This window comes from Pseudopipra pipra, chromosome 12, assembly GCF_036250125.1.
Source record: "Pseudopipra pipra isolate bDixPip1 chromosome 12, bDixPip1.hap1, whole genome shotgun sequence".
In the NCBI taxonomy this organism is placed as follows: domain Eukaryota; kingdom Metazoa; phylum Chordata; class Aves; order Passeriformes; family Pipridae; genus Pseudopipra; species Pseudopipra pipra.
The window spans coordinates 6,979,511-6,989,619 of NC_087560.1; the positions used below are offsets into that span (position 1 = coordinate 6,979,511).

The window sequence follows — 10,109 nt, forward strand, 5'->3', positions numbered from 1 at the left end:
GGGGATCAGGGACCCCCGCCCGCCCGGCCCCGCCGCCCCCCGTACCTGAGACAGCGAGGCCGCGGGGGAAGGGGCGGGTGCCGCCGGCGCGCTGCGCAGGGCCGAGCGGGCGGAGCGGCCCCCGCGGCGCTGCCCGGCGCTGCCCCGCGCCCCCGCGGTGTCCCCGCGGAGCCCGGCGCGCTCCCGGTCCGGCGCTGCCCCGGGCGGGCCCCGCGCGGTGCTGGCGCAGCCCCCGCCGCTCCCAGCGCAGCGCGGCCCCGCGCGACACCCGGCGCTGCTTTACAGCCGCACGCAAAGCGCAGCCGCGCCGCGCGAGCCACGCCCCCCGCAAAGCGCCCCCTGCCGGGCGGAGGGGACGGAGCGGGGAGAGGGAGTGAGGGGACAGGGATAGGATATGGGAAGGGATAGGATGGGATGGGATCAGGGACGGGACGCCATCGGATCGGGATGTGATCAGCGGCCAGCAGCCCCGCTCCAGCCCCGCTGCTGCATCTGTGCTACTCTGTATAAATATCCAAAGGGGGGTGTAGGACGGACCAGGCTCTGCTCGGGGGTGCTCAGCAATGGGACAAGAAGGAACGGGCAGGAGCTGAAATTCCACCTGAACATGAGGAAGAACTTCTTTCCTGTGCAGTGACCGAGCACTGGAACAGAGACCAGAGAGGCTGTGGAGTCTCCCTCACTAGAGATATTCCAGAGCCGTGTGGACACAATCCTGTGCCACGTGCTCTGGGATGACCCTGCCTGAGCAGGGAGGTGGGACCAGGTGACCCACTGTGGTCCCTTCCAGCCTGACCCATTCTGTGACCGTGCTCTCCCCCTGTCCAAAAGCGTTGTTTTCTCACCCAGCGCTGTCTCTCCCTCGGCCCGCGGTGTCTCACGGTGTCCCGCTGCCTGTCCCGAGCCAGCGGCAGCTGCAGGAAATGCTGACAAGTGGCATCTCTGCTCTTCAGAAACAGGAGTTTAATTTGCCCTTAATGCAGCAACCCCCTCACCGACCCCGACGTGGGCGAGCCTGCCCCTCCCATGTGCCACTATCCGTGTCCACACACACTTTAAGGAGCTGCTCCTCACAGTGCCCTGGGGTCACACGTCCTGGCAGCACAGAAAGCAGCACGGCTTTGGGAAGGCTCTCATTCAGCACAAACCCTGAGTGTTCGCTGACTTTGCAGCTGCCAAAGACCACGATATCTCCCTGCCAGAGATGACCTTTCATCAATGTCAGTGTATACACCCGGAATACTTCCAGCTGAAAACACTGGATAGACAAGGGTTGTGTGTTCTCAGTGAAAAACTGCTACAAAAACACGTGACACTGGAGCAGAAAAGTCGAGCCTGATCTACCAGTAAAGATCTTCCTGAGCTGCACTGCCACCAGAGAGTCATCAGCACACAGGAGTTCTTACGTGTTTTTGGAGGAGCTAAACAACCTTTATGCATCATTACAAAAGAAATGGTCATTGGCAAAAAATGCACGGTGAGACTATTAATTGAATGAGTTTCTGAATGGAATTTCCTTAAAGCAAAAGTGGATAAAACAACGTGGAAATTATTTCTCAAACAAGGAAAAAAAGGCTTTAAGGAAAGACTCTAGTAAATGCCACCCTCAAAAGATGTATTTCTAGAGGCAGGAAAACATATTATATTACTAAGCAAAGGCATATCCAAGTATGTCCAAGAGAGTACAAAGCACAAAAGGTGCTACACCACATAAATGACATGAAAATAAAGACATGCTCAGCTTTATGTGTGAAGTAAGAACACAGGAAAAAGCGAGACCCACACACAGCAAAGGGGGAATAAAGGATCACAGGTGGTTTTATGTGGTTTCCTTTCAGTTTGCAACAAAGACAAAACCACAGGTTATCCAGTATTAACCTGCTACCCTTTTCTACATATTTTTGGGGTGTTTGGTAGATTTATTTATTTTTAAGTCATGTCACATCCAGCCAGTTTCACTAAACACTGACACTGGGCCACGGGTGAAATAACCAATGAAACTGGTTGTTTCTGGAGAGAATGAGGAGATAGCAACAGTGAGAAAAAGGTTATATCATATTCAAAGGAGGTCACTATTGGCTTGATTGTGTAAGCAATTTTAATATTTCCCATTAAGCACTGGAACCAAAGTTGAAATACTTTAATAAAAATCAGATGGGAAAAAAATAATCAAGACAATATATGGGGAAAACTGGATGACCCTGAGACGTGATAGGAGCAAAGTGAAAAAATGTAAAGTAAAATATAAGCAATGTGCAGTTGAATAACTAAAAATTTGGGGTTATTTGTCAGGTAAGAGGCAATAGGATGAGAACTTTAATAAGCTATGTAATTAAGTAAATGACCAACAACAACATGATGAAGACATGAAGAAACAAACATGTCTGTACAATATTTTAGTCTAATAATTTTCAGAGAGAGATATTTCAATGCTGTTGTAAAAAACATTCTTGATGCACCCCAACAACTACTTTACGCACCTTTTTTTGAGTACATATCCAGGGAAGGTGAACTCTAATCTTAACAGGACATTTAAGAAAGCAGCACAGATAATATGAGAGGAAGCTAATGAAATTTGGCTGGGTTACTTTCAGAAATGAGACTGATCATTTCTGACTGACTATTTCAGAAATAAGCTGATCAGAGACTAATACCAATAAAACCCCACACCAACTAGTCATGCATTTACCTCTTGACGTAATAATTGGTTTGAACACTTGTGCCAAAGATGACAGAAAGGTGGTTCTTGGCAGAGAAAATGTAGAGAGTCACTCTGTGCTCACCAATTGAAAGGCATACAAAAGACCATTTCAAAAACAAAAAACAAGGGGCTACAGAGTGGTTTGAATTTTCAGTTCACAAATTAAAAAGCAATGCAGGGTAAGTATAGATAGTCCTGATTTTCTCCCAGAGTGGCCAGATGACCTGTCAATGTTCTAATTGTGTATAATTCTGTAGACCTTTTCTCCTTGGGTAAAATCAAATAAAGGCAGAATTCCTAATATCTTTATTAGTTAAGATTTCCTATGGGCTGTTTCCTATTTCACCATGGGCTACCAGCTGACAGGTATCTAGTAACTTGTGGGCCACCCTGAGCTCACCCCTAAATTAACACTTGATAAAAATTAGTTTGTCCCTTATTGACAAAATTTTTAAAGAAAAGTGATGTAAAAAACACTTCAATGACCAGAATTATTCACAATTAGGAAAAAAACCCCAACTTCTATCTATGCCCTTTGATATATGGTTATTTCTGCCACTATTTTAGTATCTTGCAGTGACAGACAGTTGTCTTGAAAATATTTTATCGATTCTTTGGAAAAAAAAGATTCTCCTTCTCTCACTCCTTAGCTACAGAAAACCAAAAGGTTAAATGGAATCATCCTAAATCAGGAATGCAAATCTCAGAATGGCTTTTAGGCCATGGTACCATCAGTTCACAATGAACTCTTCAACTGCTTCTAAGTGGAACTGAACAAAACCATTTATGTGTGCACCCCAGGGCCCGGCAGAACTAAAGACATGCAAGAAACTATCTTATCTAAGATCAAAACACCCCAGCTGGCAGGAGATTGCACTTCATATTTTTGGCACAAAGACAACAATCAAAGCAAGCCCTCAGCCCAAGGTATCTCCAGGGGCACAGCTCTGTGCCAGAGGGCTGGATCCCTTTGCTTGTCACCAAGGAAAGCCAGGCACAGCTTTTTCCAGATGCAAACACCAGCTTCTGGAACACAGTCCCACTGGGCACGGGTCCAAGGTGCAAACTGCACACTGACAAAGAGGTGTCTCTGCTCTGAGTTCTGTTCACTGCGAGCCTGGCAGTGTCCAGGACAATATGGGAAGTCCACACCTCCCAACTCCAGCAGGAGTGTGGATCTCCTGGCACACACGATGTGCAGGAGCTCAGGCACTCACACCAGGGTATTTATTCACCAGGCCATCGTAACGTTTCCATCATCTGGAGTTGTGCAGACTGAAAATGGACCACACTGCAGCATATATTTCAATGTTTGCAGGTGTTAAGTCACTTTACAATTACTAGTGATATTAATAAACTACAAACCCTCTCATGGTGGTATGACTTGAGGATACTACAGAAAAACAGAACACAAAAATTGTGGGATTGATACTCAGATCATAAACAGTCACAGCTCCAGTCAGCCCAGATGAAGATCTTGCCAGTGAAAATGGGAGAAACAGGGAAGAGAGGAAAAAATGCTTAAAGATTTGTATTATGAAAAATTGCTGGTAGGAAACAACAAAACACTGATGCATTTACAGAGTCAAAAATCAAACTGGACAGTTGTCAGTGCTACACATTTCATGACGATAAATACAGGACAGTTTCTAATGGGATTGATCTAAGAGCTTTCAAGAGCTCTGGAAAATAACATGCAGCACTCAGGTAACTAATATTTTTAAGATATATGGAAGAACAAAATATCCTACATTACAATACAATGTAGATGCAGGAATGACCCACCAGTCACTCATTTGATTTCATGCTGTGCAGCCTGATAAGGCTTTGTACGGTTGGAAACAGCACTTTCACAACACATCACTGCAGAAATCACCTCACTAAGGTCTCAAAATATCTTACTGAGATTATCTGACTCCTTGAGTATTTAAATTGCCATATAATTAAGAAGGTGTGGTGTGTAATTACCTGGAAATAACTACTTTGTTGACAGTATTTTTAATGGGTCTTTTTCTTACAAAAAACCAAATACCCCACCAACCTCATAACAGAAAGATCACGAGATATTCCTTTTTTATTCTTTCAGTGCTTGTACAACAAAGAGGCCAAATACATTTTTGTGTTTTAATGATGCATCAGCAGCTATTTTTAGAGCAAGTAGGTTTGAAACAAACAAAAGCATCCTGCATTTAATGATCTGATTTTACACTAAGAAATTCAATAGCCATTTCCTAGCACGTATAAATACTTTCAGTGGTAAAATAAAGGAAAATATCTGTGTTTGATTTACCATTAGATTCATGTTCTTTTCCTTGCTGTTCTGTAGAAGAATTGTAACAAGAGCTATTTAGAGATCAGAAATTAATTTCTACAACCTTCTTCTGACTGCTCATCATGCAGTATATCAATAATACATCAAAAAGAAAGCTACACACTCAGAGTGGAAAAAGCTTTTTCTATAGCAGTGATGTGTATTGGATTATCAGTGACTTAATATCAAAGTGTCTCTATTGTCAGGTATTCACTGAAAACATCCCAAATGGTTTTTACTCTTGCTTTGACTGCAGAGGAGAGAAACAGTGCAGCAAACATACCAGCTAATAATTTTTAAATGTAAGCATGGTCAGAGGTTTGAATGCAGTCGGATTGATATCAAGAACTAATAAAAGCAAAGTCATAGTAAGCAGGCAATGAAACATGAGAACTGGGACAAGACTCAGTGTCTTTCAAAGTAAAAGGGACTCTTCCTGCTATTTCAGTTAATCCAGCATGTGCCCAGCCTCACTCTTTTTAAAAAAGGGTCAGATTCAATAAGGAACTGAGTCATTGGATCATCTACTGCTGTAATAACAAGCTTTCATGGACTCAGTGCCCAAAGTAGAATCCAAAATACTGTACTAGAAACTTGAATTTCAGAAGCAAACAAAAGTTTGTTGGAGTTGTTAACTAAAGTTAAGAGTGAGAACACAGACTGCAAAAGTCAGATTTTAAACTAACAGTATGTGAAGCTGAGAACTACACAGGGATTTGCTGATAAAAAGACAGGGCAGAGCAACATGTCTCAAGTGAGACAGGATCCTGTTTATTTGTAGGGACATTATTCAGAGGTGACCTTGCAGCACCCCCAACCCCTCCCCTTTCCTTAAACCAACATCTCCTTTTTTTAGGAGGGGATATGGATAAATGGGTGGCTGTGTGAAGAGGAGAAAACTGGGACAGCCTGTTGATTCCAGTTGAATGCTCTAGCCAGGCTTCCTTACAAAACAAGAGGCAAGAACTATTTCTTCTACTACTGAACATCTCTGCATTTTTACAGAGCCCAAACATGTTAAAACTGCAGTTTTAATTAATTAAAAATGCAAGTACCAACTGCATGAAGCCACTAAAAAGATAAAAAAGTAGTGTTTGGTCCATTGTGCTTGAAAGTGAGGCCGGGAACAGACTGGCCAGCAAAGCTGAAACTCGGATAATCTTCTACACAGGAAAAAACCCCAAACCCACACAGGTACAGAGCCCAGGGAAAAACATGAAAAATCTAAGGAAAAACATGACAAATCTAATTTCACAATTTTTAAGTGTTTCACATACAAGACAAGCAAAAAAGAGTTTACAGGAGCACAGGTTTGTACTTGATGAAATATTAATATCTGGGCCAAACATTTATTCTCTTTGAAAGTCTATTACCTTTTCCTTATCAAACTCTTCACAAATTTCAGAACGTTATGGTATAAAACAATCTTTATTTTGAAAACTAGTAGATGTTTCAAGAAACTACTAAAGGACTGAGCCTTTTTCCTTAAAAACAGACAAAACACAACAATCAAACAAACAGAAAATTAGAAACCAGTCAACTTGTTTAAAATTCCTGGACAAATTAGAAATATTTGTAGATACCTGGAAAATAACAAAGTGACAAATAACATGACTTGTTCATGACATAATTTGTTCATAACAGTCTATCAAACCAAACTTATTTCCATTTATGGTTGCACAGAAATAAATAAACTGCAGATCTTCAGAGAAGCTTCTCTGTTTCGTTCACATTTTCATAAGAAAGACATGGAAATTTTTCTGATCAGAAACTCCATAAATCTGGTGCAAAGTGGTTGTATTTAGAGGATCATTATTAGTAGCTGACTATCGAACTGTATGTTTACATCAAACAAAATTCCTCATACACTTCTGTATTGAAGTATTTTTGAGTAAAGGCTTAGAGACTGTGCTCACTAACCTGCAGCTGACACCAGGCTGGGAGGGACTGCAAAGAGTCGAAGTCAAGACCAGAGTGTGAAATCATTGCAAGGGGGGATGATGATTCTATAAACACCACTACAAAGAAATCAGCTGCAGAGAAAAGAGTAATTGTTTTAATAAACTTGCAGAAGAGAAACCAACAGGCAGAGCAGATCACAAGCAGAACCTGTCAACAAGGAACACATCCTACTGAGATCAGAAGAGTTGTCACCAGGGGAACTCTGGGGAGCTGTGAAAAGATTGGATGGGAGCTACAGGTGTGCAACAACAAATGATCATGTTTTCAGAACTGGTTAAAAAAATAATCCATGCTTTTCTGCAAAAAGAAAGGGAACAGTGTCCACATTCACTTGCAATAAATGGGCTAAACTGCAGCAAAACGTATTTAATCCAGACACTCAAAAAAGGACTAGACCAGACTGCTCGAGGAATGAGTGGAATCTGCATTCAACGCTTTAAGAACAGGTTAAGCAAACATCCATCGAGGTATTTTCATAATAGTTTACTGTGCCTCGAGGCAGGAGGATGACTGAGAATCCATGGTAAGTCACTTTTGGCTCTGTTGGTTGCTTTGTATTTGGGGGGGACATGTCAGCTATAAAGCTTTGACACCTACTGTGTGGCAGGATAGATCCACCCTGGTGAGACCTAAAATCCAGTCAAGCTATCAGGCGAGATCAAGTGCTGGAGCCGGGATGTTGTCTTGGTGTTAATTATGCTCAAACCATTCCAGTCCACCAGAATTTGAATACACACCCTGCTTTTTGGAGTCTGATTTTACAGATAAGCTGACAGTTGGCCTGTAAAAGTGTGACACACTTTATACTGTAAAAGTCCAGTGCCCTCTCATGCAGTCAGGTTCTTCTGACATAACCCTTTCTGGGGTGTATATGTGGACATTCCCCCCTTGGCTGGGGATGCCCACTAAGGTCACTCCTCGAGGCTGAAAGAGATCTCCCCACGAGCCTTGATCTCTACATCAGATCTCTACTTAATAATTATTTCTTTTAGCTTTAATATAACTGCTTCAATAATTGCTTTGTTGCAGTGCACTATACTACTTTTTGCTATATTATACTCTACTAGTAGATTTTTAGTGTTTATATTGTGTAGTAAATAATTCTGATTAAGATCTTTTGTCTGATCATTTGTATAAAATAAGTTATTCATTTGATATAAACTCATTTTGCCAATCATTAAAACCTGCGGGACAAAGTGGTTTAATCACACCTCTATAATTCCTTTAAATTTAAATTTTAACACAGTCTGAGGCTCAGAAAGGATTCAGCTGCACCTAAACCCTTCTGTGAGAAGGGGTTTAGAAAGGGTGTCCTTTCTGTGCCTCGAGACTCACCGACAAGGCTTTTTAATAACTTAGACATGTCTAAGCCTCCCACTCTCCCGTGACATCATCTTAGCAACCAACAAGCACTGAGGTTTAGCTCTGTCGAGCAGCCCCTAAAAACCAGCGCAAGTGCTGTATTGTCCTCTTATCCTCTTTCCAGAAACCGGACACAGTAAACTCGCCTTCACTAATAGTGCAATTCAAGCAGAGGGGTTTGTGTGTATTTGTACAACAGTTTGCCATAGTAAAGCTGACAGACCCAGTCAAAACTTTCCTGCACTGCTGATTTTAAAATAACAGGAAAATAAAGTACATTCAGGTCTTTTTCATGCACTGTTTAGATGTTATACACTCACAAAAACGTTTCTATGGAGTTAAGCTAAAGAGTTCATTTATTAGCCTCAAAGTCAATCCTACTGTATTTGATGCTAATACAAATTTTATCACAGACAATAGCATAATCAAGAATATATATCAATTTCTTATGTAAGGCTGTTCTTTTTTATAAAAATCTTGGTACCAAGTGCAACGGCAGGATTATATAGCTAAAACATACATGCAACTACCAGACCAAAGTCTGGTTTAAGACTTCTGTGCATGTTTAACTTTTAAATACATAGATTTTTCTCTTTGTTAACTGATAACTAGCTAGTCAAAAGTATTACTTCAATACTTCAAATGCATTTTGAAATGAAAAAAAGGATAATATAACGTCTTTTAGGATTCAGGACTTAATTTGCACAAAAGGCTGTTTAACAAAGATTTGTTAAATAAAATGAACCCTCGTTCATTTTTTTCATTTTTATCTGTATGTAATTTCTGAATGAAGAGACCAGACAAGAGGACTGTTGTGACTTTAACTGGTTTACATGTACTTTAATTCACAGATTTTGCCCCATTTCAAGATTTAATAGCAGCTGTAGATCTACTACTGACACTGAAGTGTTCCCTGCAGAAACGAATGAAATGGTAACTAAGAGGTAACACCTTCCATTACCTGGTACAAATACAGCCTAATAAATCATACGAAGAGGTACTCTGCTAACTATTTAAAACATTACTAGTGTACTTCTTGAATACTTACAGTAAAAGACTTATGCAAACAGATCAATTGTTTAAGGGCATTTCCTAAACTCCAAGTCAGTAGCAAAAGCACGCAAGAATCACACAATCAATTTAGGTTGGAAAACAGCTCTGAAATCATCGACTCCAACCCGTGACCGACACCGCCGTGTCAACCAGACCACGGCACTCAGTGCCTCGGCCAGTCGTTCTTTAAACACCTCCAGGGACGGTGACTCCACCACCTCCCCGGGCAGCCCATTCCAGTGGCTAATCACCCTTCCTGGGAAGAATTCCCCTCGATGTCCAACCTGAACCTCCGCTGGTGAAGCTGGAGATTCTCCTCTCGTCCTGTCTCTGGCTGCCTGGGAGCAGAGCCCGACCCCACCGGGCTACACCCTCTTGTCAGGGACTCGTTGAGAGCGAGAAGGTCACCCCTGAGCCTCCTTTCCCCACACTAAACACCCCCAGCTCCCTCAGCCGCTCCCCAAAAGGACTTGCGCTCCACACCTGCACCAGCTCCGCTGCCCTTCCCAGGACTCGGGATCTGTCCCGCAGGGGCCGCAGAAGCAGCAGAGGAATGTCCCCCCCTCAGGGGCTGCCCGGAACCCCGCGCGGGCCCCGCTCCCCTTCACGATCCCCCCCGGCCCGGCCTCTCCCTCCGCCTCGGGGCGGGGCGGGCGCGCGGGGCCAGGTGCGCCGCTCGGCGCGTGCGCAGCGGCGCGGGCCGGCCGCGCTCCATCCGGG

At 43.0% G+C, this 10,109-nt stretch overlaps 1 protein-coding gene across 9 annotated transcripts in view; it reads right to left on the minus strand.

The window, feature by feature from the left end:
- The window catches only part of RNF111 (ring finger protein 111), a 53,868-nt gene extending 43,848 nt beyond the window's left edge, over positions 1-10,020 (minus strand). For 3 of the 9 annotated variants that reach the window (XM_064668213.1, XM_064668210.1, XM_064668212.1), the window contains exon 1: positions 46-160. The gene's annotated coding sequence lies outside the window, so the exon portion shown is untranslated. Of the gene's footprint in view, positions 1-45; positions 205-6,932; positions 7,046-9,872 lie in introns of those variants that run through there. The other 6 variants (XM_064668217.1, XM_064668216.1, XM_064668215.1 and 3 more) reach the window with 4 other exon arrangements.
- Positions 10,021-10,109: the final 89 nt, after the last annotated feature.